Source organism: Girardinichthys multiradiatus, chromosome 15 (assembly GCF_021462225.1).
Source record: "Girardinichthys multiradiatus isolate DD_20200921_A chromosome 15, DD_fGirMul_XY1, whole genome shotgun sequence".
In the NCBI taxonomy this organism is placed as follows: domain Eukaryota; kingdom Metazoa; phylum Chordata; class Actinopteri; order Cyprinodontiformes; family Goodeidae; genus Girardinichthys; species Girardinichthys multiradiatus.
Genome location: NC_061808.1, coordinates 24,608,434 through 24,634,831, shown reverse-complemented (window position 1 = coordinate 24,634,831; position 26,398 = coordinate 24,608,434).

Here is a 26,398-nt window from a genome sequence, read left to right as displayed (position 1 = left end):
TAATCAGGAATATGCAGAATTACAGGTCCTTCTCAAAATATTAGCATATTGTGATAAAGTTCATTATTTTCCATAATGTCATGATGAAAATTTAACATTCATATATTTTAGATTCATTGCACACTAACTGAAATATTTCAGGACTTTTATTGTCTTAATACGGATGATTTTGGCATACAGCTCATGAAAACCCAAAATTCCTATCTCACAAAATTAGCATATCATTAAAAAGGTCTCTAAACGAGCTATGAACCTAATAATCTGAATCAACGAGTTAACTCTAAACACCTGCAAAAGATTCCTGAGGCCTTTAAAACTCCCAGCCTGGTTCATCACTCAAAACCCCAATCATGGGTAAGACTGCCGACCTGACTGCTGTCCAGAAGGCCACTATTGACACCCTCAAGCAAGAGGGTAAGACACAGAAAGAAATTTCTGAACAAACAAGGCCGATTCCAGACCTTGGGGGACCTGCGGAAGCAGTGGACTGAGTCTGTAGTAGAAACATCCAGAGCCACCGTGCACAGGCGTGTGCAGGAAATGGGCTACAGGTGCCGCATTCCCCAGACCTGGGCTACAGAGAAGCAGCACTGGACTGTTGCTCAGTGGTCCAAAGTACTTTTTTCGGATGAAAGCAAATTCTGCATGTCATTCAGAAATCAAGGTGCCAGAGTCTGGAGGAAGACTGGGGAGAAGGAAATGCCAAAATGCCAGAAGTCCAGTGTCAAGTACCCACAGTCAGTGATGGTCTGGGGTGCCGTGTCAGCTGCTGGTGTTGGTCCACTGTGTTTTATCAAGGGCAGGGTCAATGCAGCTAGCTATCAGGAGATTTTGGAGCACTTCATGCTTCCATCTGCTGAAAAGCTTTATGGAGATGAAGATTTCATTTTTCAGCACGACCTGGCACCTGCTCACAGTGCCAAAACCACTGGTAAATGGTTTACTGACCATGGTATCACTGTGCTCAATTGGCCTGCCAACTCTCCTGACCTGAACCCCATAGAGAATCTGTGGGATATTGTGAAGAGAACGTTGAGAGACTCAAGACTCAACACTCTGGATGAGCTAAATGCCACTATCGAAGCATCCTGGGCCTCCATAAGACCTCAGCAGTGCCACAGGCTGATTGCCTCCATGCCACGCCACATTGAAGCAGTCATTTCTGCAAAAGGATTCCCAACCAAGTATTGAGTGCATAATTGTACATGATTATTTGAAGGTTGACGTTTTTTGTATTAAAAACACTTTTCTTTTATTGGTCGGATGAAATATGCTAATTTTGTGAGATAGGAATTTTGGGTTTTCACGAGCTGTATGCCACAATCATCCGTATTAAGACAATAAAAGACCTGAAATATTTCAGTTAGTGTGCAATGAATCTAAAATATATGAATGTTAAATTTTCATCATGACATTATGGAAAATAATGAACTTTATCACAATATGCTAATATTTTGAGAAGGACCTGTATGGTATAAGCTTGTCATGTCCAGGGAGTGATCCACTCCATACCGCATTCCTTAACCTTCCACAAACCCTTTTTCACACTAAAAAACAATCATAAGAATCATCTTAACTATAGTAGAACTTCAGACATAAACAGGATTTAAACTAAACAATGATAACTTATATACATTTTTCCAACAGACATCCCTAGAGCCAGCTTAAGCATCCGGAGATCGGGCCGCCGAGGTCTCCACCTTTGTCCTCCGCCCGATTCTCTTCGCACCAGTCCCTCATGGTTCTCCCTGCAGGTGGTGGGCCCACTGGGGGATGGCCTCGCATCTCTCGTTCGGGCGTGGCCCGGCCAGGTCCCGCGAGGAGCAACCCAGCCACCAGGGGCTCTCTGACGAGTCCCGACCCCAGGCCTGGCTCCAGGGTGGGACGCCATCTCCGCCGTGCCGGGCGATGTCATTTGCCTCGATTTTATGGTCCTCATGAAGGTGGGTGTCTCGAGCCGCTCTTTGTCTGACCCGTCACCTAGAGCCTGTTTGCCATGGGAGACCCTACCAGGGGCTTTTAAGCCCCAGACAACATAGCCTCTAGGATCATTTGAGCACTCAAACCCCTCCACGACGTTAAGGTGGCGGTTCAGGGAGGGGCTCTCCAAAGTTTCCTTTTGAATATTGCTAATTTCATTGTGTGATCATTTTTGCTTTGTGCTTAACTGGTTGAGTTTATAGCATGCTGCTGGATCTGCTCTGCATAATTGGTTAGATCGTGATGATGATTATAAATATATTATTTAATATTAAAATTTTATCAAATAATAATTTGGTCTGTTAAGAGTTGTCCTGTGAATACAGCCTAATAAGGCGGTGGTATTAATACAAAATTGAAAGGGATAAGCCAAGCTCTGGCATTATTGAACAGCAAAACTCTGTACACACACAGAATGAATTCACACAATTTCTTAATATACAAGAATTTATTAACAAAAACAAATCAACTGAAAGTCAAACATATTTCAATTACCAAATTCTTTACTACACTAGAACAATCCGAGCAGAGTGAAAGAATAAAAAAGACCAACTATGTACAATATGAACAAGTGCATCAAATATGGTTAAAAACCATGGCCAATAAAGTGATGCAACATTATCATGCAATGTTATTTATGTTTGAGAACCTAGGATTATCTTGAAGAATGTGGAAATGCAATTACGTTAGTCTTGGAACTAAGTTAAGCAATAATTGATATACCTTTAAACAACCATTCACTATGCAAAATCACATAAAACATTATTTTAATAAAACATTTTAAAGATTGATTTGCTGAATAAAACCAACATTCTGGATGGCTAATTCTCAACGGTGTTTAATTAGCTGCCTTTATTTATTAAAATAATATTTAAGTAAATATTAATTTGAATAAGAACCAAACCTTTTTGGATAAATGGGTCTTAATGGTGTTCAATTAGCTGGCCTCGTGTAGTACAAATAATATTTAAAGAAATATTGTTAAGGAAATGTAAAAATAATATATGAGAAAATATTATTTTGAATGAGGGTCAACAACCTTTCTGGGTAAATGATCTGTAGCTCGCTCATAAAGTGGGCGAGCACGTGTTCTTAGCCGTTAGCGATTGGACCTAACAAAAGAAGCTTATAGTTGTTATGGTGTGTTATGACCAATCTGTGTTTAAAAACCACCCTTTAAATAAACACAGAACACATCATTAGCTGAGTTTCTCAACACAAACAAAAACAAACGTCATTAAACGAACATTATTTAGATTATTTAACTCTAAACTGGTCTTCCCTGCCCAAACACTACCTCTTACCTGAACCGTGCTGAGAAGTTGTCCTGCGCGTTGGGGAAAACAACCACTTGTGGGTAAACAAAGGATTAGTTTGCAGCTAACCTCAGTAGCTGTAGGGAAGGGCTTTTAGCTCACCTGGCCGAAGCATACAACAAAGGCACGTTCGGCTCCTTGAGTTGCGACAGGGTAGCTCTCATTACCTGGACGTGCACGCAGGAAGGAGTGTTTTGCGGTCCCGGATGTCTTATCCAGGCCGTGGGGGAAATCTGCTTCGATAAGGGCTGCTTCTGGAGCCCTCAGAAGAAAAGTCAAGTCACGCTTGTCTTATTCCACCGTTTATATAAATGACTTGAACAGCAAATAATTTCTTAACTTTGTTGCATGTGATTGTAGTTACTTTTGGATCCAAGTTGAAGAGTTATGTCTGCTTGCCAGCAAGAAACATACTTCTTCCTCTCTCCTTCCAGCTCCGCTGGGGACCTGTGAGGAGGAGGTCTGTTTATTGAAATACAGTGTTTTCAATCAAGCAGTGACATCACGGGAAGTCCGCTGTTACTCCTGTTGCGGCCTGAGCTGGAAGTAGGTTAATGCGATTTATTTTGAAAGTTCCAGAAAAGTTCTTACTGGCCTTTAATGTTGTAACCCATGGCTGGGGTCCCAACAGTGATTAGCATTGAAAACCCATGGTGCTGGGTCTGCTTTTTGTGTTGGGCTTTGCCTTTTTCTTTCTTTCTCTGTTGCGTCCTACTAATCCACGCACAGACAGCTGTGTGTGTGTACCAATATTGCTGCACATGTGGTGACCCACAAGCTCATGTGTCCCTTTGTGTGGTCTTTAATGCTAATTGCACCCATTGTTTGATTGTTCTAATTTGCTACCAGTTTTCCACATGGCATAACCCCGTGATGTCATCCACCATCCGGTGTGCTGCCCTCTTTGCTTCATCCACAAGCTTGCTTGCTAGCTAGCTCAGCCTTACACACTCGCTCCCACACACAAATATATACTGGTGGTTCTTTGTTAACCTTTGAGCTAAGGTTGCCTTCAGTCACACTTCCTCATAACATATTTTAGTTCTGACTTTAATTATTGTTTAGATCATTAGTCTTATAGTTATTTCCCATCTCCCATTTGTTTTCTCATCATTCATTAGTTTATTGGTTTATCAGTTTGCTTATTGTCGTTTTTGTTTTGCTTGGCAGTTTAGTTGAACGATGCTAGCTTAGTTTATTGGCACACGTGTTTTGACTGTGAAGCTGGACTACTACTGTATGTTAATAAATGCTCATGTGCTGAAGAGAAGTTGTTTGTGTTTATTCTGTGTATGTGTGCAGTGCGTGATGTTTAAGAACACCAGTGCACGAATTCACTCCCTCACCTATTGTTCTATAATACCACCTTATTAGGCTTGTATTCACAGAACAATACCTGACAGAGACTGAAAGTTGTTTGGCGAATGTGTCCTGATAATCAGGTGGTGCCCCAAATTGTTTTGACTACAAAAGAAAATATTTTGCCCTTATTAATAATTTTGTTAAGAGGAAACAAAACAAAAGAAAAACATTAAGATCACTGCAGAAAGTAACTCACTCTGTTGCTCACTAGATTTTACAATGTGGATCCCACTACAGCTGCTATCAGCCAAGGTTGGCAGAGTGGAGTGGATACCTCAGGTCAAATGTTAAATTATGGGTGGGTCTTTTGAGTACAATGTCCAGAGTTAGTGCTATAGTGCAAATGTATGTATAGTGATTTATATGTTATTTACAAAAATAGGTCTAACCTTTGCATGTCAGGATTGATAAAAGCTATATATATCAAATAGCTGGTAGTGAATGCTATGTTGGTTGCAAAAGAAAGTTTAGATTAAATGATTTTTGCAAATAGTGATTGTGTTTATGTAACATTTAAAATGAAGGATGATGTATATCTGGGTAGGGCAGAAGGAGAGGAAATAAATAAATAATTCGTGGCTTTTACAGAAATTGTCAGAATCTGTGTGCTGTTGTTGTTGTTGTTGCTCTGTGCTTGGCCTCTAGGTGGCTCTGGGGTCGTCAGGAGCGATGGCAGGTGTTCCATGTCCCATTAATTATCCCTGGAGGGTATTTAAGATGGTTGCCGCCAGCAGTTCCGCGCCAGAGTGTTGCTCTCAGTTGTATTGACTCCAGTCATTGTTTGTCTACGCTTGTCTTTGTGCCTTTTGGTAATTTTGTATTTGCCTCTTGCAGACTGGATTACTATACCAGACCTAACCTTAGAAGAATCCTAATCTACCTGGATGTTTTGCTACTGGAGAAAGGGTTTCCTAGCCACGAGGATTGTGTTCGGCTTACCAACACTTTGCTTCCTAAGGGACTGCTGGCGGCCAATCCGACGGAGCTTTTCCTGGATCAACTACGAACCACCACAAGCGAACTCTGTCCACCCTCCCACATTATAACATCATCAGCCGAACCTCTGAGTCACCTCAAGTGAGTCTAAGTACCTACCAGCTTCATTCATCTCAGTGTGCACTTTCCATTGCTGTCTTGCCCCTCCTGACGGATCAAACCCAACCCCTTAGTATGATAGATTTTGTTATTTTGTTATATTCATCATTTCCTGACTTTATATGTCCTTACCGTGTCTACTTACCTTTGCAGTTGTCTTCCGGTTCCAGCTTCACTCCCAATACCTGTTCCCTGTAAAATAAACCTTTGTAAACATCATTTGGTCTCCTGATTGCTTTCTGCATGTGGGTCAAATCTATCCATAAAACCATGACAGAATTCTCTGGCCAATCTGACCCTGCAGAGGCTTTCAGGAGATCTATTTCTGAACAATCTCACCAAATCCAGGCGCATGACTGCTATCTCCGGTCCTTAGCTGAACAGCAAAGACAGACTAACCTCCAGATCGAACAGCTAGCGTCCTTGCTACAACATACCCTGAATAGCGTGTCCAGCCCAGCTGCAGAGGGCGCTGCAGCCCCACTGGTCACACAGCAGCTCCCTCACTCTCGTGACGTCACTTCCCCCAACCCCGAAAAATATTCCGGTGAGTCTGGAGATTGCAGAGGGTTTTTGTTGCAGTGTACACTTGTGTTCAACCGATCCCCACAATCCTTTCCTCATGATCATGCTAAGATTTCTTTTATTTTAGGACTGTTGTCGGGCAAGGCGTTAAAATGGGCGGAGGCCCCCAGACTTAGCTTGCCTGTGTCCTTAATATTGGAACGTCATATTCAGAATCTCACAGCTTTAATTGATTCCAGGAGTGAACAGAATCTTATTGATAAGAGTTTGGTTGTGGAAGCTCAGATTGAGACAGAACTTCTCCCTTCACCCCAGTTAGTATCAGCTTTGGATGGTCACAGACTCCAACAGGTTACCCATCGCACCAAGCCATTAACCTTGTTATTATCAGGAAACCATAGAGAAGAGATATCCTTTTTTGTTTTCCCCATCACTCTGAACTCTATGGTTTTAGGTTTTCCATGGCTACAGAAACATAACCCACATATAAGTTGGTCTGAGTGTCGTGTAGAGTCCTGGTCCACAAGCTGTCTTTCTTCGTGCCTTCAGTCAGCCGTACACCCGCAACCTACTGACGTCATTTTAGATGAGAGTAAAAATATTGATGTGTCTCTTGTCCCCACTGAATACCATGACTTAAAGCAGGTATTTAGTAAAGTTAAAGCATTAACTTTGCCTCCACACAGACCTTATGACTGTTCCATTGAGCTACTTCCCAGAGCCTCCTTACTGACTAGTAGGCTATACAATATCTCTGGACCAGAACGTCAGACTATGGAAAATTATTTTAACAAGTTCTTTATGGCTGGAATCATTCGCCCATCCTCTTCTCCCTTAGGCGCCGGGTTTTTCTTTGTGGGTAAGAAAAATGGTTCTCTTCGCCCATGTATTGATTATAGGGGACTAAACCAGATAACTGTAAAGAATAAATACCCACTTCCACTCCTTTCTTCGGGTTTTGAGCCAGTTCGCGGTGCCGGGTTTTTTACTAAACTCAACCTCAGGAATGCTTATCATTTAGTTAGGATAAGCCAGGGGGATGAATGGAAGACTGCATTTAAAACACCCTTGGGACACTTCGAGTACTTAGTGATGCCATTCGGACTTTGCAATGCACCTGCGGTGTGCCAATCTCTCATCAATGATGTGCTCAGAGATTTTTTGAATGTTTTTGTTTTCGTCTATCTAGACGACATTTTGATCTATTCAAAGGACATTAAGGGACATTGTCAGCATATGCGCCTTGTTCTACAGAGATTGCTGGAGAATCGCTTGTTTGTAAAGGCTGACAAATGTAATTTTCATAAAGACTCAGTAACCTTTTTGTGGTATATTTTGGAGGGTGGACAGTTTCGCTCGGACCCGGAGAAGATAAAGGCTGTCCTTGAGTGGCCTGTCCCGGACTCCCGCAAGCAGCTCCAGCGCTTCCTAGGATTTGCGAACGTTTATCACAGGTTTATTAAGAACTTTAGCCTGGTGGCTGCCCCCCTCACTGCTCTTACTTCTACCAAGACTTTGTTCTCCTGGTCTCGGGAAGCAGATGAGGCCTTTGCCACACTAAAAGAGAGATTCTCACAGACTCCCATATTGATTCACCCAGACTCCTCTCGACAATTTATTTTAGAGGTGGACGCTTCTGACACGGGTGTAGGAGCTGTACTCTCACGACAATCCACCGTAGATGGTAAGCTCCATCCCTGTGCCTTCTTCTCCAAACGACGTAGCAACACTGAGAGAAATTCTGATGTGGGGGACAGAGAGCTTCTAGCCATCAAACTGGCCCTGGAGGAATGGCGGCATTGGCTAGAGGGTGCTAAACACCCTGTGTTAGTGTGGACAGATCATAAAAATTTGGCTTCTTTACAGTCTGCTAAAAGACTGAATCCACACCAGTCATGTTGGTCTCTTTTCTTTTCTTGTTTTGACCTTTCCATCTCCTATAGACCTGGTTCTAAGAACCTAAAGCCCGATGCCTTGTCCCGTCAGTTTTCCCCGGATGACTCAGTTAAAGAGGCTGAACCCATTATTCCTTCCCACTGGACTGTTGGAACCTTGTCGTGGGAGATAGAGAGACTAGTAGATCAGGCCAAGCGCCATGAACCTGACCCTGGCACTGGTCCTCCTAATAGGGTTTATGTTCCTTCTTCTGTCCGGTTCTGGTTTATCCATTGGTTTCACACTGCCAGATTCTAAGCACATCCTGGGGTCAGCTGGACCATTTCTCTCATTGCTAGAAGGTTTTGGTGGACGTCTTTACATAGTGATGTAAAAGAATATGTTCCAGCTTGTTCCATCTGTGCTAGGCAGAAGACTGGAAATCAACCACCATCTGGCTTACTCCAACCACTCAGTGTCCCTAAACGTCCCTGGTCTCACATTGCCTTGGATCTTGTCACCGGTTTGCCTATCTCCAGAGGTATGACTACCATTCTCACCATTGTAGACCGTTTTTCTAAGGCTTGCCATCTCATCCCGTTGAAGAAACTTCCGTCAGCCTTCCAAACAGCTCAACTTTTGGTGCAGCATGTTTTTCGCCTTCATGGCATACCCTTAGAGATAATATCTGACAGAGGGCCTCAGTTCACCTCCCGAGTATGGAAACAGTTCTGCTCTGCTCTAAGGGCCAAACCTACATTAACCTCGGGTTATCATCCACAATCCAATGGACAGACTGAACGCATGAATCAACAAATGGAATCTATTCTCAGATGTTTATCTGCTTCTGATCCCTTAGACTGGAGCACGTACCTGCCCTGGGCCAAGTACGCCATTAACTCTCATGTTTCCTCTGCTACTGGACTGTCACATTTCGAGGCCTCTATTGGATATCAACCACCTTTGTTTCAGGCAGATGAAAAGGACATCACAGTTGCCTTTGTTCGCCTCCATGTCCATTGGTGCAAGAAATTCTGGTCCATGACATCCCAGGCTCTCCTCCGTACTGTGGACCAGAACAAGAGGTATGCCGACCGTAAACGGAGGCCGGCTCCAGCATATCCACCTGGCCAGAAGGTCTGGCTGTCCTCTAACGACATACCGTTAAAAGCGGTTTCTAAGAAGCTGTCTCCCCGCTTTCTTGGTCCTTACTTCATTGAATCCATCATCAGTCCTTCTGCCCTTCGCCTTCGTCTACCTCCTAGCCTGTGTGTGCACCCTGTTTTTCATGTCTCTCAGGTTAAACCTGTTTTTTCCAGCGCTTCCTCATCAGCGAGGTCATGGTTGGCATTACCTTGTGGACTGGGAAGGGTATGGACCAGAGGACCGTTCTTGGGTTCCCCGTTCTTTTATTTGTGACTCTACATTGATTTCTGATTATGTCTCCTCTTGGCCTTCCACTTCTTCTGGGTCGCCGGGTGGCGACCGTTGAGGGGTGGGGGGGGGGGGGGGGGGGGGGGGGGGGTGTGTGATGTCAGGATCTGTGTGCTGTTGTTGTTGTTGTTGTTGTTGTTGTTGCTCTGTGCTTGGCCTCTAGGTGGCTCTGGGGTCATCAGGAGTGGTGGCAGGTGTTCCATGTCCCATTAATCATCCCTGGTATTTAAGATGGTTGCCGCCAGCAGTTCAGTGCCAGAGTGTTGCCCTCAGTGGTATTGACTCCAGCTATAGTTTGTCTACGCTTGTCTTTGTGCCTTTTGGTAATTTTGTATTTGCCTCTTGCAGACTGGATTACTATACCAGACCTAACCTTTGAAGAATCCTAATCAACCTGGATGTTTTGCTACTGGAGAAAGGGTTTCCTAGCCACGAGGATTGTATTCGGCTTACCAACACTTTGCTTCCTAAGGGACTGCTGGCAGCCAATCCGACGGAGCTTTTCCTGGATCAACTACGAACCACCACAAGCAAACTCTGTCCCCCCTCCCACATTATAACATCATCAGCCGAACCTCTGAGTCACCTCAAGTGAGTCCAAGTACCTACCAGCTTCATTCATCTCAGTGTGCAGTTTCCATTGCTGTCTCGCCCCTCTTGGCGGATAAAACTCAACCCCTTAGTAAGACAGATTTTGTTATTTTGTTATATTCATCATTTCCTGACTTTATATGTCCTTACCGTGTCTACTTACCTTTGCAGTTGTCTTCCGGTTCCAGCTCCACTCCTAATACCTGTTCCCTGTAAAATAAACCTTTGTAAACATCATTTGGTCTCCTGATTGCTTTCTGTATGTGGGTCAAATCTATCCATAAAACCATGACAGAAATACAGGATATCCAAATATTTGCATACACTGTGTAAAATAAGACTTAACCTTTGTTTGTTCAGCGACTGACATTCAGTCGAACTAAACTTTTTAAATTTAAAACTTGTTGTTGAGGATAAACTGGCACAACACTGGGTATATGTCACCTTGGCTGTATGGTGGTTTGGGGTGAATTTGCACCACTAAACAAAGGGCTTAAAGATTAATGCTCAACTCACCACCTTAACACCAAAATACTAGACTCAACTAAAGAGGTCTATTGGAAATTGTTAGAAACATTAGGCAAGAAAAAATACCCAGCTAGATGAGGTTAAATACGTAATTACATTTTAACAAAGTTGCAAGCTGCTGACACTAAATCCCAAATAAACTCAAAGGCAGGCAATGTGGGCTTAAATAACTGAGCCTTTTCACTAATTAGAAGAGTGGTCAGAGGGACAGTCTAACCATAGAGCAGAGGGGAAGGTTCAAACTTTGGTCAGTAGGCAGGGACTCCTGAACGGGCAATCACACAGTTGGTGAGCCAATTAGCAACTGGCTACTGCACAACTTAAAACTTTTTCTCTGAAATAGAACATGAAGTCCCAGCTGCTACTACACCCCTGTTTCCTATCTTACCATGTAAGCTACTAGTGTAAAAATAGTCTTAAGCCTTTACCAAGGCTCTCAAACACTCCATTAAAAATATAGAATTATACACTCTCCTATGGCCATTCTCAATGCATCTCCTTAGACATTTTGATGTTATATTTTGTTTGCTTTTATTTTTTTTATTTTAAGTAAAGGGAACCTGAAAAAAAATCTATTTGCAAATGTCTCTAGTCTTACCATATACATCTTTCAATTTAACACATGTGAATTCTCAGTTTGACCAGCTGAGTTCGTGCACGGTGGGCAAATCTAGTGGGACCCCGTGGAGGTCGTATCTGGAAGGGGACTGTACATCAGCTGGATGCTAATCGGCTGACTCACCTTCACAAAGTTCCCACTGGGATGCTAGGATGGGCATAAGGACTCACGAAGGGGAAAGACGGAAAAATGTTCGACTGTGAGTGATTAGGTTAATGAAATAGAAACAATGGAGTTAAAGGACAAGCAAAGGTGGGTGGCCCTAAGGCAAATAGTTTTACAGAAGATCTGAATCAATTGCTCAGACAATTTCAGAGGAGAGCATTGAGACATGGATTGGCAGAAAAGAAATGAGAGCCAGGATACACTGTCATTTGGTAAAATAAATGTCCTTTTGAATGCCCTGTTTCTACAAACTGCTGGAAGGTTAATGAAAGCAGTGCTGTCACACAAAGGTTTTGAAGCTGTCTGCTTTTACTCACTACCTGTAAAGAAACAATGCCAATAAAGCCCATCTTAAAGTTGGGCAAGTTATCTTAAAGTTGACTTAGGTGTGTAATCTTGGATCTAAAGTAACTTATATTGCTATTCCCCTCGTCACACTAATGCATATCTGCCTTTCTTTTTAATGGTGTAGTACTATGTAATGCCATAAGAAAACAAGGTGACTTTTGTACACACTTAAGATTGTAGCATTCACAGTCTGATAGCCAGGTAAACCATGCTCTTTCTGTTGTTGAAAAATTCCTCTTTTTCACAGTGTATTACTCAGATGTGTCCCAGTGCTACAGAATCATGCAAAGTGTGACTCAATTATTGCAGTAAAGTTCCAATAATAACATCATATATAGCAAATACATCAAATTTATGTGAGTATTCAATATGGACAGTGTTAACCTTTCTGATATTGCCTTTGTCATCCCAAATATTAATGTCTGAGCTAATTGTTTGAGTGATGATGAGCCATTCTTCTTCCATCAGTGTCTCACGTTTATTACAATTTGTTGTTTTCAGGTCATCATTGACTGATGCTTCTACAAAGGTTTAAGATCGGGGAAGTATCCTGGCCTTGTGTTCACAACTTTAATGCTTTAATCTATGAGACAGTTCATTGTCACTTTGGCTTAGAAAATTGTTCCTGAAATGTTGGAGAAGTTACTATCACTCTTACCACCTCTGCAGAATTGGGATCAATACAACTCCCTAACTTAAAAAACAAAATGACAGAATGTAACAAGATGTTTTACTATTTGCACGACCCATTACTTATGTAGGCATTTATTTTCTCTTCTTCAGACAAATGATTTTCTAGATATCCCAACTAATGATCATCTGATGGTTGCATTCTTACTTTTCATTGGAAGTAATCTTTGAAAATTAAAGAAGATAACGATATCTTTAGCTCTGCTCCTGTTTTAAGGCAATCACTCTGTAAATTAGATTGATGGAGTGATTTCAAATACTGAATTGAGGTTAGCTGATCATTTTATTCCAGAATATATATATATATATATATATATATATATATATATATATATATATATATATATATATACAACAGATAACATACAGGTCTAGATTATAATGTCAACATGTGGATATGGACCTATTCAAGCATTAGTGAATAGAACAAACCAATGCATGAATGTGCCAAAATTTACTTCTGTTGAAAAAAATGAAACTCAAGTAATTATTTTTCGGCCGAAGGAGGAGTGTTCAGCATCCTCACTAAAACTAAGAAAGTAGAAGCCGTCACCGTAATTCAAAAGTCCTTTCAGTGGCTCTCTGTGTCTCAGACAATACACTTTAAAATACTTATTTTAGTTTATAAATCACTGAATATCTTAGCACCAAAATACATTAAAGATTTACTACTGTTTTATCAACCCTTCCAGACCACACAGGTCTACTTTTCTTTTCTTTAGAAAGGAGGGGTTGTTAATCAGTGTCAGCTGTTTCAGAGTTAATGACATTAATAACAAGTGCACTACAGGGGCAACGATGAGACGACCCCAAAAACGGGAATGGATATCTAGCATGATTTTTTTCTAATTGATATGTGTTTTCAAAATGTTTCTTTGATTTTTAGCAGTGCATTTGTGGGGTGTGTGCATATATTTGAGGATCAAATAAAATTCAAAATAAATTTGTATTCAGTGGCAAGTCAAAAAAGGTTATGCATTGGCTGTGTCCCAATACCTGCACTTCCACCCTTGTGTCCCTCAATTGCGTGTTCCCGTTGATGGGTTCAAGTGCGTAGTGTGTCCGAATTCTCCTGAGTGGTCTTTCGCCCTGCCCCCTTTGCGCCCTCCATCTACACTTCAGCTAAGCGTGCATCTAAGCGGACTTCTCGGAAGTATATTACCCACAAATCATTGCTGCATGTGATGTTTTGAGCAAAAAACAATCACAATTATCAATGTAATCAACCATCAAATCAGAATAATAAGAACTGCCTAAACCTTAGACAGCAAGCCGACTATTAATCTTTTTTTTTTACAGGTTTTCCAGGCTCAACATTGTAAGACGCCATCTGGCTTCAGGGTGATTCTGGGTATCCCTGGAGTCAGCAGTCCATAACATCGAAATTACTTTTCGAACAAACACTGGCGCCATGGCGAGAGTCTGGTGTATAAGCCTCCTTCGGTTTCTGTGCTTTCTTCTCCATAAACCGATTGCTTGTTGCAGTTTTAAAATTGTTTTTAGCAGTAAGACTGCAAAAACAGCTACAGGTCCGGCCATTTTAGATGTCGCAGTTACAGTGCAGATCTCAATATTTTCCTTGTTTTTGTGGAAAAAAAAACAAAACCATCAGATCCCAGCCTGAATAATGCAAAGAAATAATTTCATGAAGAATTGGCTAAAATCCCAAAGGCTTGAGGTGCCAGGTTTATAGAGACTTTCAATAAAGTACATTAGAAACAGGACTCTATAAAGTGTTCCCTTTGTGGGGTAAATTGTTATTTTCATGTTGTTTGTTTCACGGTAAATATATTTGCAGCCTAAGTGGCTTGTTTTTGATACATTTTGAAATATTGCAAACTTAAAAAGCCTTCTTCACTTTCAAGTAATGTTACAAAATATAATAAAATGTAAGACTTAACTCACTGGTTTATCAGCAAAGAGCCTTATCAGACAAAACAAAATTTTTTCAACATCTATAATCTCTTTTCACTACCATCAATGCATTTTGTGCTGGGTTGAACTGAGGAAGATTTTCTTCCTGCTTCCAGTTAAAAACTATCTATAGATGAGCTTTTTGCTGGTGAACATTAAGCGGTTGAAGTCTACAAGTGTATCTGCAGCATTTATTATTCATCTCCATGGAGGGTTTGCACTCCTACCACCAGGACAAGGAAAATGTCTGATTCTCTATTTATATTCCAGGGACTCGGCTTTCTTTCAATAACACAAACATCCTCTGTCTCTTGTTCAGCTTGTAATTTTTTTCATGGTGGATAAAAGCTTTCCTGAAGGTGCCCAGAAAAGGACACTGTTTAAATTCTGTGTAGGTGATGAGGTGGGTTTGAGTGCTTGTGTTGTCACCCTTGCTGCAGCCTTGTAGCATTGTTAAGATTGGGCTTCTCACTGTGTCAGTGCTGGAGAGACAGTGACTCCCAGCATTCCTCCACATGTGCCAATATATTTCAACCTCTTTTTCCTTTGATTGCATGAGACACCTCAGGACAGGAACAAAATCATTGCTCCATGTTTCTCTTCATGCAAATTCTTATTTTCTTTTATTGTTCTGGAGAGAAGAACATAATAATAAAAAACCTTTAACAACAGCAATATAATACACACCCTGAGTGTTTTTTTTAAGTCTGAACTGATAAAGGTGCTAAATGAAAACCAGGTCAACCTCTTGCTCATCCTCACTACTAGTAAACCTGCTTCATCAAGCTGACTGACGGGAAAGATTGTATCAGTGTATGTTGTTGTAGGATTGATGCTAGCAACTTCCAGCTGCAGTGAAGCGGTTTTGTTTTGATACTTAATTATATGTAATCAGCTGGTTTCCAGCTTAGCTAAATTACCTTTTTTTTTTTATCTGTTCTGAATCATCTCAAGTTTTATGTTTTTAAGCAACCACCAATCCCCATAGGTATTGATCTTTTCACTTGAAAATTCCCACCCCACTTGTGCTTTTTTCAGAAAATCTAATTTTGCATAAATATGTTTTTCCTGAAAAAAATATGTATTTTTGGATTTGGACATGTCATTTATTTTTTCTAGCCATTGGCAGCAAGAATTTATCCAGTTTGCTTAATATGAAAGTGATCGAATTCAGAATAGAGGTCCAAAACATGATCTACTGGGAGCTTTGAAAGAAATATCTCCCCTGTGTGTTCTTTTATGGGAAACATTATTTCTGTTGACATGTCAAACAGGTCCTTCAAGCAAATGATAAAGAGCTTTGATGGAAAGCCACATTTTTTGCCAATTTTATTCATTTGAACAAATAAAATCATCATTAAAAACTACTTTATGTATTTAGTGATATCATTTTGTGTTGTTCTGATATCAATGGTGCAGCAGGACTACCCCTCAACCATGATATGTCTTGGTTGAGGTGCTGGAAACCAAAAATAGTCCAAAGGCAAACCGAGGATTTCCTCACACTTATTCTTTAAATGCTCTTCAACCTACAGGCCTAAATGAGGATTTTCACATGAGTGTTATGTTGTAATTCTGTATATCTTTTTGTTCTTGTTTGTCTTTTTACAGAACCTATGGTCTTTGATTCATGATGGCCCTCACCTGGTTCCCCTTCATAGCTCTCTGTTCTATTGTTGTAGTCTATTTTATTGTGGATCTGGGAATACCTTATCTAGGATGACTTTCCAAAGCCCCATTTACCATATGACTACTATACCACTGTATTTGAACAGTGTTTTTTTGTTTCATTGTTTTTGTCTTTATTTACTCTGTTACATAAGCCTCACAGTCAGAGCCTTTAGAACTACAAGACTACAACTCCCAGAATGCTTTGCTTTATTCAGATGATTGTACACAGGTGTACTGCATACTGCTAATTATCAGGGTATGGTTTTAACCTCCCTGTTCATTGTTGTACATTGTATGCTAAGATGAAGGTCTCTCTGACCGAAAGCCCACATTAAAAAGTGAAACCTTGTACAGAATAAGTGTGTGGAAATCTTCTGTTTGCCTTGTTTGTCTGATATCAAATTTAATTTGTTTATCCGAAACATTCAAGTGTGTCAAAAAAAGCAAAAACAAGAAACTCACAAGTGGTAACGGAAGTTACGCTGTAACTATGGTTCTGTGAATTCCTGGATGACTGCCAGTGGCAGTAAACAAAGTGGATATGTCTCCTCGTGAGATTAAATATAAACAAAGTCACGCACGTGACACGTAGCCCACCTGGGCGTGCGTCTATAAGTAGCACGTGGAAGGCTACGTTCGGCCACTGGGATCTTCTCGCAAGGAGAAGTTCAGAGTGACCAGTGTGACTGGCAGTCATCCAGGAATTCACAGAACCATAGTTACAGCGTAACTTCCGTTCTGTTTCATTCCTTCCTGACTGCCAGTGGCAGTAAACAAAGTGGATGACTTATGCCAGCAATGTCACGAGGAATGCAGTAGTCACGCACCTCTCAGTTAGTATAAGGGGCCAGAGGCAGGATTGCCGAGGCCATTGCGGACTCATGTGCCACATTGAGGCGGTAGAAGCGTGCAAACGTGCACGGTGTTGCCCATGATGCCGCCGCACAGATATTGCCCAACGGCACGCCCCTCACTGCCGCCCAGAACGTAGATACACTCCTGGTGGAATGGCACACAACACCAGAAGGGGCAGCTGCCCCCACAGACTCATAAGCCAGCGCAATAGCATCTACGACCCGATGCAACAGCCTGTGCTTAGAAAGGGCTCGCCCCCTGTTCTGTCCCCCATGGCACACAAACAGCTGGTCCGACTGGCGAATAGCGCCTGTAGCCACCATGTACAGCTGCAATGCCCGGACCGGGCACAGCGTGTTAGCCAGCCTCTGTTCCTCGGACTGAAATGGGGGAGGGCAGTATGCCCCCAGTTCAATGGCTGTATTCACGTAGCCTGGGGGCAGAACCTTAGGGAGAAAGGCTATGTTCGGCCACAGCGTTACTCCGGACCCGCCTGCCTTCCAACGCAGGCAGGTAGGGGTGAAGGCGAGTGCGTGGAGCTCACTGACCCGCTTGGCTGTTTTTACCGCCAACAAAAAAGCAGTCTTAACAGACACCAGTTTCAATGGGGCAGCCCCCATAGGCTCAAAAGGTGGCCCACTCAGGGCCTTCAACACCAGTGGGAGGTCCCATGCTGCCGCCGGTCTCCGTAACGGGGGGCGCAGCCTCCTTGCACCCCGGAGAAACTGTGACACCCAATAGTGTGTCCCCACTCGTCTGCCATCCACGACGTTGTGGCTGGCTGAAATGGCAGCCACGTGCACCTTCAGGGTTGATGCTGCCCGTCCGGCATCCAATAGACCCTGCAGGTACCTCAAAATATTATGCAGGGAACACGAAATTGGGTCAACTGCTCTGCGTCTGCACCACTCCGCAAAACGCTGCCAGCAATGGGCATAAGTCCTCAACGTGGAAGGAGCTCTGGCATTCTGCAGTGTCCGCTGAATGGAGGGCTCCAGATCCGTCAGGGGCTGCCAGCACCCCTCAGCGGCCACACCGTGAGGAGAAGATGGCCCGGAGACGGATGCCAAACCTTCCCCTCCAACTGAGACAACAGGTCTGCCCTGACCGGGAGCCTCCATGGCTCCCCGTCCAGCAGACTGAGGAGCAGTGGGAACCAGACCCTCATGGGCCACTCGGGGGCCACCAATAGAACCTTCAGGCTCGACGACCTCACTCGGTGGAGAGTGGGCAGAAGCAACGGAAGCGGGGGAAAGGCATACACGTTCGCTACGCCGTCCATCCCCAGTGGGGAGCTGGCCTCCGTAGTCACCACCTCCCGTCTTGCAGGGACCATACCGAGGGGGACCCCACCCTGCAGATATGCCCTGTCCCGCCAGCGACGGAGGAGCACTGTGCAGCCGGGTGTAACCTGCACCTTGACCTGCCGGTGCAACCTGGGGTCCATGTGGAGGCTGTTGAACCACCTCTGCAAGGGCCGTAGATAAAGCAACCCCAGAGGCGTCAGAGCCGAGGCCGCCACCAGCATCCCCAACAGTCTCAGCCACAGTTTGACTGGGGGTGCCACTCCCGCCCGAAAAGACTGGAGCAGGGACTGAATCCTGTCCACCCAATCCGGGGTCAGCTGAGCCAGCATGGCCACTGAATCCAAGGCCATGCCGATAAAGACCATCTGCTGGGCCGGGATGAGAGAACTCTTCTGATAGTTCACTGCTATCCCCAGTGCTCTGACGTGGGCCAGGACCTTTGACGTCGCCCGATCCACCCCGCCGGAGGTAGGGGCACAGATGAGCCAATCGTCCAAATATGGCAGGATCTTTAATCCTGACAGGCACAGAGGGCTCAGGACCTCCTTCATGCACCTCGTGAAAATCCGAGGGGCTAAAGAAAGGCCGAACAGCAGGACCGCAAACTCGTAAGCCACGCAGTGGAAGGTGACTTGCAGATACTTCCTGTGTCCTGGGTGGATCGGGACATGGAATTACGCGTCCTTCAGGTCCAGGTCCTCGCCTGGACTGATTACCCGAAGGACGTCGCAGGTGCGGAGCATCCAAAATGGCAGCACCTTCAAAAAGTGGTTCAGCCCCCTGAGGTCCAACACCGGCCGAAGGGAACCGTCCTTCTTTGGGATCAGGAAATAGGTTGAGTAAAACCCGTCGGCCAGCAAATGTGGCGGGACCACCACTATGGCCTCCTTGTCCAGCAGAGTCTTTATTTCCTGCAGCAAGATCGCAGTTTGTGCAGGATCTGTGACGGGAGTCACCCTGACCCCCGATGGGGGCCTGTTCCACCCCGGGCTGCCGCCAAGCTCCTGCCACAGCGCGGCTCCGCTGCGCAAACTGTGGGGGAGTGGCGGTTCGAAACTGACGCCGTGGTTCCCGCATGTCACGTCTCCTGGGTTGCGGAGCAGGGCGTCCCATGGCCCCGCTGCGACCACCCCAAGCTTCAGGGGCCTGGTTGGACTGCTGACGGCGCTCCAGTGCCCTCTCGGCCTCCGGTCCAAACAGCTGGCCCGGTATCACCGGCAGCCTCCGCAAGCTCTGCCTACAGTCATCCGAGATCGGGGCCTGTGGCAAACAGACCTGGCGTCGGGTGACCACCAGAGTGGACAAAAGGCGACCAAGTTCCCTGGACATGAGTCCAAAGGCCTGGAGAGCTGCGTCAGTTGTGTCGCCCAGTGCTGCTCCCGCCATGCCCCGCTGCTGCATCTGGGACTGTGCCAACAGGAGGACAGAGAGGGAATTGCCAATACGTGCCATACGAGCCGCAATGTCGTAGGCACGGCACAAGAAGTCATCCGTCACCCGACACTGGGCGCTTGGACAGCGGGCCCTCTCCCTGAGCGCCTCATCTGGGGAAAGAACCAGTGATGCGATGCAGTGATCCACAGGGGGCATACGGTCCAGACCATGATCCCCAGGATTGCGCATGAACGCCAGGATCCGTGCGTCTTGACCATGGTGGGAGAAGCTTCTAGGATCCCTCCAGCAGCGCTAAAGCTCTTCCAAGAAGGCAGACGACGGTGGCCCCTCAAACTGAGGGGCCGCTGGAGCGAAAAAACGGGTTTCCCGTTGGCCGGGCCACAGGTGCATCGTCCAGGTCAACCTTGGCTAAGGCTGCCAAAATAATTGCCCGTAGCGGGCATGGCTCCTCCCCTGGGCCAGAGCTAGCTGAACTCCTAAGGGAATTACCTGAGCCATCATTTCCTCCAATACTCGGGGGATCCCCCTCCCGATCCCGAGGGTCTGGGAAGGGGTCCCGCTGGTCCTCGAGGGACTGGAACTCTGAATTGGAGGCCCTCACAGAGACTCCATCATCTTCCAGGTCCTCCCCCGACTCCCAAGCTGCTGCTGCTTGGAAAGCAGGCGTGGGTTCTGGGGCCTTGAGTAGATCCTTGAGCTGCTCCACCTCGGCCCTCAAAGAGTCCACTTCCAGCCGAGATGGGTGCTCCAGCCGAGGCCTCTTCCTCCGTGGGCTGCGGCATTCTTCCGTTGGCGCATCCCCCCGCCTCCCGGAACACGGTCGAGGCATCCCTGAGGGTGGCTGCTCGGCCACGAAGAGGAGATTCTCCACCTGACGTAGCCTGTTCTCTCTAACAGGCAACGGCAAATTGCTGCAGTTCATGCATGGGTCCGTCAGAGCTTCCCTGAGATGACCCACGCCCAGGCATTTGGGGCACAGATCATGTCCGTCCTCTACCTGTAGAGGAACCCCACATGAAGCGCACGCCAGCATCCCGATCACAGATGTTGGAAATGCAGGCAGGCACCAGGCCAACTGAGCGAGGACTTCAATAGAACTGAAGAACGCGATCAGAGGCCTTTTTTTGATCCACTGCTTCTCAATACAGACACGAGCGGGCAATCTGAGCGAGAACTGTGCAGCACAGAACGCAGTCAGAACATCCAGCTTCCACTCACCTGAAAACTGCAGCTGTCCGCTCCTCCCCACCCGGTCTCAACAGGGGAAAAGAAGCGCCAGCATCAAGCTTACGGCTACTAGAGTTCTGCTAACACAGAAACAGAGAAACGTCAACCACAGCCTTAGAGGGCTACAAAGAGCACTCAGACGAAAAAGTCACAGGCAGGATGACGCCGAATCACACAAACCGTGTGCTTACCTCTCTTAGACCTGCAATACCCAATAAGCACCGAAACACGGACTTATAGGAGCGACCAAACTGCGAAACACGCGACGGTTGACAGCGAGAAGATCAAAGAGGTCGAACGTAGCCTTCCACGTGCTACTTATGGACGCACGCCCAGGTGGGCTACGTGTCACGTGCGTGACTTTGTTTACATTTAATCTCGACCTGCGCGGAGCGCGAGGAGACATATCCACTTTGTTTACTGCCACCGGCAGTCAGGAAGGAATGAAACAGAAATACATTTTCAGGCCACTGTATGTTGTATTTCTTTCAGGTTGAGAATTCTAGTAGACATTATGATTGACTGTGAAAAGGTTTTATAAAAACACAACTGAAGCACCACTGAAGAACAACCCAAAGGAAAGAAATCTATTAGGAATGGAAAATATGTGCAAGCCATAAACAAATAGCCTCAGCAAACTCAAAGATTCACCTCACACTTTAGAGCAGTCCTGACCCTCACCCAGGAACCCCAAGCCTATATAAGCCAACAACACAGCACACATAAACCCTTTTCCTGTTGTCCTGCACCTTTTGATCCGTAAGAAAAAACAATGTGTTCAGCTCAAACAAAGAGTGTTGGGATTGGCTTCAGAGGTCAGAGGTTATGGCTGATTGAGGGTTGCTTCTCTTTAATGCCAGAGATGTTCAGTTAACATTACACATGGCTTCTGCAGCCTCCTTGCAGGATGATAGGGAAAGAACTTTCCAGACAAAGAAAAAGATGGCAAAACTGTAAGATAAATGCATTTTCTTTCTTTTTCCGCCTATTTTTTGTTTTATCTTATTTGTCTTAGAGACTGCAAAGAGAGTGTAAAGTAAACTAACACCAGTCCACCTCCAAGCAACCTCTCAGTGCACCATCAAAAAAGAGTGAAATATAATTGGACACCTGCACCCAAGAAGCACCAAAAATAACTCTGTGTTTACACCAGATTTAGGAGTGGGGGAGTAGTCACAGCCTGAATATCACTGTTAGCCTTTCAAAGACTATTTGGCTGGTCATTACACATGTCTTATTGTGTAGCCCATTCACAGCACAGCTATACAAATGCATCCCTGCTTCCTGAAAGCAAAAAGGAATTTCAAGTGTTTTTGGGGTCTGTAATTTCTTGAGCAGGGACTCATGTCAGTGTAAACCTCTAATAGTAGACTACTTACTTGGATTTGGTTTAGCTTATCCTGGAAAAAAATCCAACGTACAGTGGCTCTGAAAATTTTACACAAATTTTACCCATTAAAATTACAGCATTATGAGACTGAAAATTAAGGGCCAGCATGAATAATTCCCAGACATTTCCCCCTTTACTGTGACATATATCTTGAACAATTAAACTGAATAAATTAGAGGGAAAATATTACAAATAAAAATGCAACATGGTGCTGTGAGGGATCAATCTCCTTACTAACAGCTGCTGGCATTACATTTTCTTTTATTTATTTTATAAATGTATTAATGTTTTTTGTATTGATCTACTTAACCAGGGGCTCAAACCTGGTTAATCACTTCATTAATCTAACTTCAAGGTGTTTGTTTTTCCCTCATCACTCTCTCATTCTGTTTGAGGTTGCCTGGTCATGTGTTGCCATGAAGGCGTGCCCATGAGCAGCGCTGACAAGGTGTTCAATCAGCCTCACTAGGAAAAAAAAAAAGACACGGACTGGAGGGAGGATTGATGACTTGGATTGTCTCTGGGTTCAGTTTATTGCTCAGGGTTGAATTTATGTTGTTTTAGTAAAATGCACATTTAAAAAATATGTTTGTATATGTTCTAGAGATTGAATTTAGTTAATGTGTTTGTATATATACAGGTCCTTCTCAAAATATTAGCATATTGTGATAAAGTTCATTATTTTCCATAATGTAATGATGAAAATTTAACATTCATATATTTTAGATTCATTGCACACTAACTGAAATATTTCAGGTCTTTTATTGTCTTAATACGGATGATTGTGGCATACAGCTCATGAAAACCCAAAATTCCTATCTCACAAAATTAGCATATTTCATCCGACCAATGCGTGGCATGGAGGCAATCAGCCTGTGGCACTGCTGAGGTCTTATGGAGGCCCAGGATGCTTCGATAGCGGCCTTTAGCTCATCCAGAGTGTTGGGTCTTGAGTCTCTCAACGTTCTCTTCACAATATCCCACAGATTCTCTATGGGGTTCAGGTCAGGAGAGTTGGCAGGCCAATTGAGCACAGTGATACCATGGTCAGTAAACCATTTACCAGTGGTTTTGACACTGTGAGCAGGTGCCTGGTCGTGCTGAAAAATGAAATCTTCATCCCTCATAAAGCTTTTCAGCAGATGGAAGCATGAAGTGCTCCAAAATCTCCTGATATCTAGCTGCATTGACCCTGCCCTTGATAAAACACAGTGGACCAACACCAGCAGCTGACACGGCACCCCAGACCATCACTGACTGTGGGTACTTGACACTGGACTTCTGGCATTTTGGCATTTCCTTCTCCCCAGTCTTCCTCCAGACTCTGGCACCTTGATTTCCAAATGACGTGCAGAATTTGCTTTCATCCGAAAAAAGTACTTTGGACCACCGAGTAACATTCCAGTGCTGCTTCTCTGTAGCCCAGGTCTGGGGAATGCGGCACCTGTAGCCCATTTCCTGCACACGCCTGTGCACGGTGGCTCTGGATGTTTCTACTCCAGACTCAGTCCACTGCTTCCGCAGGTCCCCCAAGGTCTGGAATCGGCCCTTCTCCACAATCTTCCTCAGGGTCCGGTCACCTCTTCTCGTTGTGCAGCGTTTTCTGCCACACTTTTTCCTTCCCACAGACTTCCCACTGAGGTGCCTTGATACAGCACTCTGGGAACAGCCTATTCGTTCAGAAATTTATTTCTGTGTCTTACCCTCTTGCTTGAGGGTGTCAATAGTGGCCTTGTGGACAGCAGTCAGGTCGGCAGTCTTACCCATGATTGGGGTTTTGAGTGATGAACCAGGCTGGGAGTTTTAAAGGCCTCAGGAATCTTTTGCAGGTGTTTAGAGTTAACTCGTTGATTCAGATGATTAGGTTCATAGCTCGTTTAGAGACCCTTTTAATTATATGCTAATTTTGTGAGATAGGAATTTTGGGTTTTCATGAGCTGTATGCCACAATCATCTGTATTAAGACAATAAAAGACCTGAAATATTTCAGTCAGTGTGCAATGAATCTAAAATATATGAATGTTAAATTTTCATCATTACATTATGGAAAATAATGAACTTTATCACAATATGCTAATATTTTGAGAAGGACCTGTATACATTACAGACCAAAAGTTTGGACACACCTTCTCATTCAGAGTTTTTTTTTATTTTCATAACTATGAATATTGTAGCTTCACACTGAAGGCATCAAAACTATGAATTACCACATGTGGAATTATATACTGAACACAAAAGTGTGAAAAAACTGAAAATATGTCTTATATTCTAGGTTCTTCAAAGTAGCCACCTTTTGCTTTGATTACTGCTCCGCACACTCTTGGCATTCTGTTGATGAGCTTCAAGAGGTAGTCACCTGAAATGGTTTTCCAACAGTCTTGAAGGAGTTCCCAGAGATGCTTAGCACTTGTTGGCCCTTTTGCCTTCACTCTGCAGTCCAGCTCACCCCAAACCATCTCGATTGGGTTCAGGTCCGGTGACTGTGGAGGCCAGGTGACTGTGGAGGCCAGGTCATCTGGCGCAGCACCCCTTCACTCTCCTTCTTGGTCAAATAGCCCTTACACAGCCTGGAGGTGTGTTTGGGGTCATTGTCCTGTTGAAAAACAAATGATGGTCCAACTAAACGCAAACCGGATGTAATAGCATGCCGCTGCAAGATGCTGTGGTAGCATTGCTGGTTCAATATATCTTCAATTTTGAATAAATCCCCAACAGTGTCACCAGCAAAGCACCCCCACACCATCACACCTCCTCCTCCATGCTTCACGGTGGGAACCAGGCATGTAGAGTCCATCCGTTCACCTCTTCTGCACCGCACAAAGACACGGTGGTTGGAACCAAAGATCTCAAACTTGGACTCATCAGACCAAAGCACAGATTTCCACTAGTCTAATGTCCATTCCTTGTGTTCTTTAGCTCAAACAAGTTTCTTCTTCTTGTTGCCTGTCCTCAGCAGTGGTTTCCTAGCAGCTATTTTACCATGAAGGCCTGATTCACACAGTCTCCTCTTAACAGTTGTTCTAGAGATGTGTCTGCTGCTAGACCTCTGTGTGGCATTGACCTGTTCTCTAATCTGAGCTGCTGTTAACCTGCGATTTCTGAGGCTAGTGAATCGGATGAACTTATCGTCCACACCAGAGGTGACTCTTGGTCTTCCTTTCCTGGGGCGGTCGTCATGTGAGCCAGTTTCTTTGTAGCGCTTGATGGTTTTTACGACAGCACTTGGGGACACTTTCAAAGTTTTCCCAATTGTTCGGACTGACTGACCTTCATTTCTTAAAGTAATGATGGCCACTCGTTTTTCTTTACTTAGCTGCTTTTTTCTTGCCATAATACACATTCTAACAGTCTATTCAGTAGGACTATAAGCTGTGTACTGTATCCACCTCCTGCACAACACAACACATTTAATTCACCATTTATATAAAATAAGAGAGGAAAATAAGAAAGATGAGGAAGAGCTCAAAACATTACAAACTCAATTACTAAAAATGCAGCTAGCAGAGGCTAAGCAGAAAGCAGGAGACAGGTAAAAAGAAAATAAACCTACCAAAATAATGTATGAAGGTGCTGTGTCTCACCCACCCCAAGCTCCTCCATTTCCTGGACATCAGGACACGTTTGCACAGTGGCCACTGGCCTCTGGTCCTCCTCAGGGACATGCTGGTCGCTTCGGGGCGGGGGTGGGCCCAGGGGACGTGGATTCCAGCGAGGACCACCACGGAGGTCGAGTAATGTTGATGTATGTTATTACTGCGAGGAACCCAGTCATTTGGCTCGCGAATGTCCTTACAGGACTCCTCAGGGCAGACATGGACAAATCTTCCTTTTCTAGTGGACACTGGGGCTACATGCTCAACCATCAAACAAGCCCCTCCCAACACTCTCTCCACAAGGACTACCACTGTCATGGGGTTTTCTGGGGCTAAACAGGTCCTACCGTACACCTAGCCCTTAAAAACTGAAATAGGAGGGCAAACTTTGAACCACAGTTACTTAGTGTCTGCAGACACACCAGTAAATTTACTGGGCAGAGACATATTGATCAAAATGGGCACAACTATTCTGTGTGGTTCTGATGGACTACAGGTGAACCTCCCTAATGGCACCC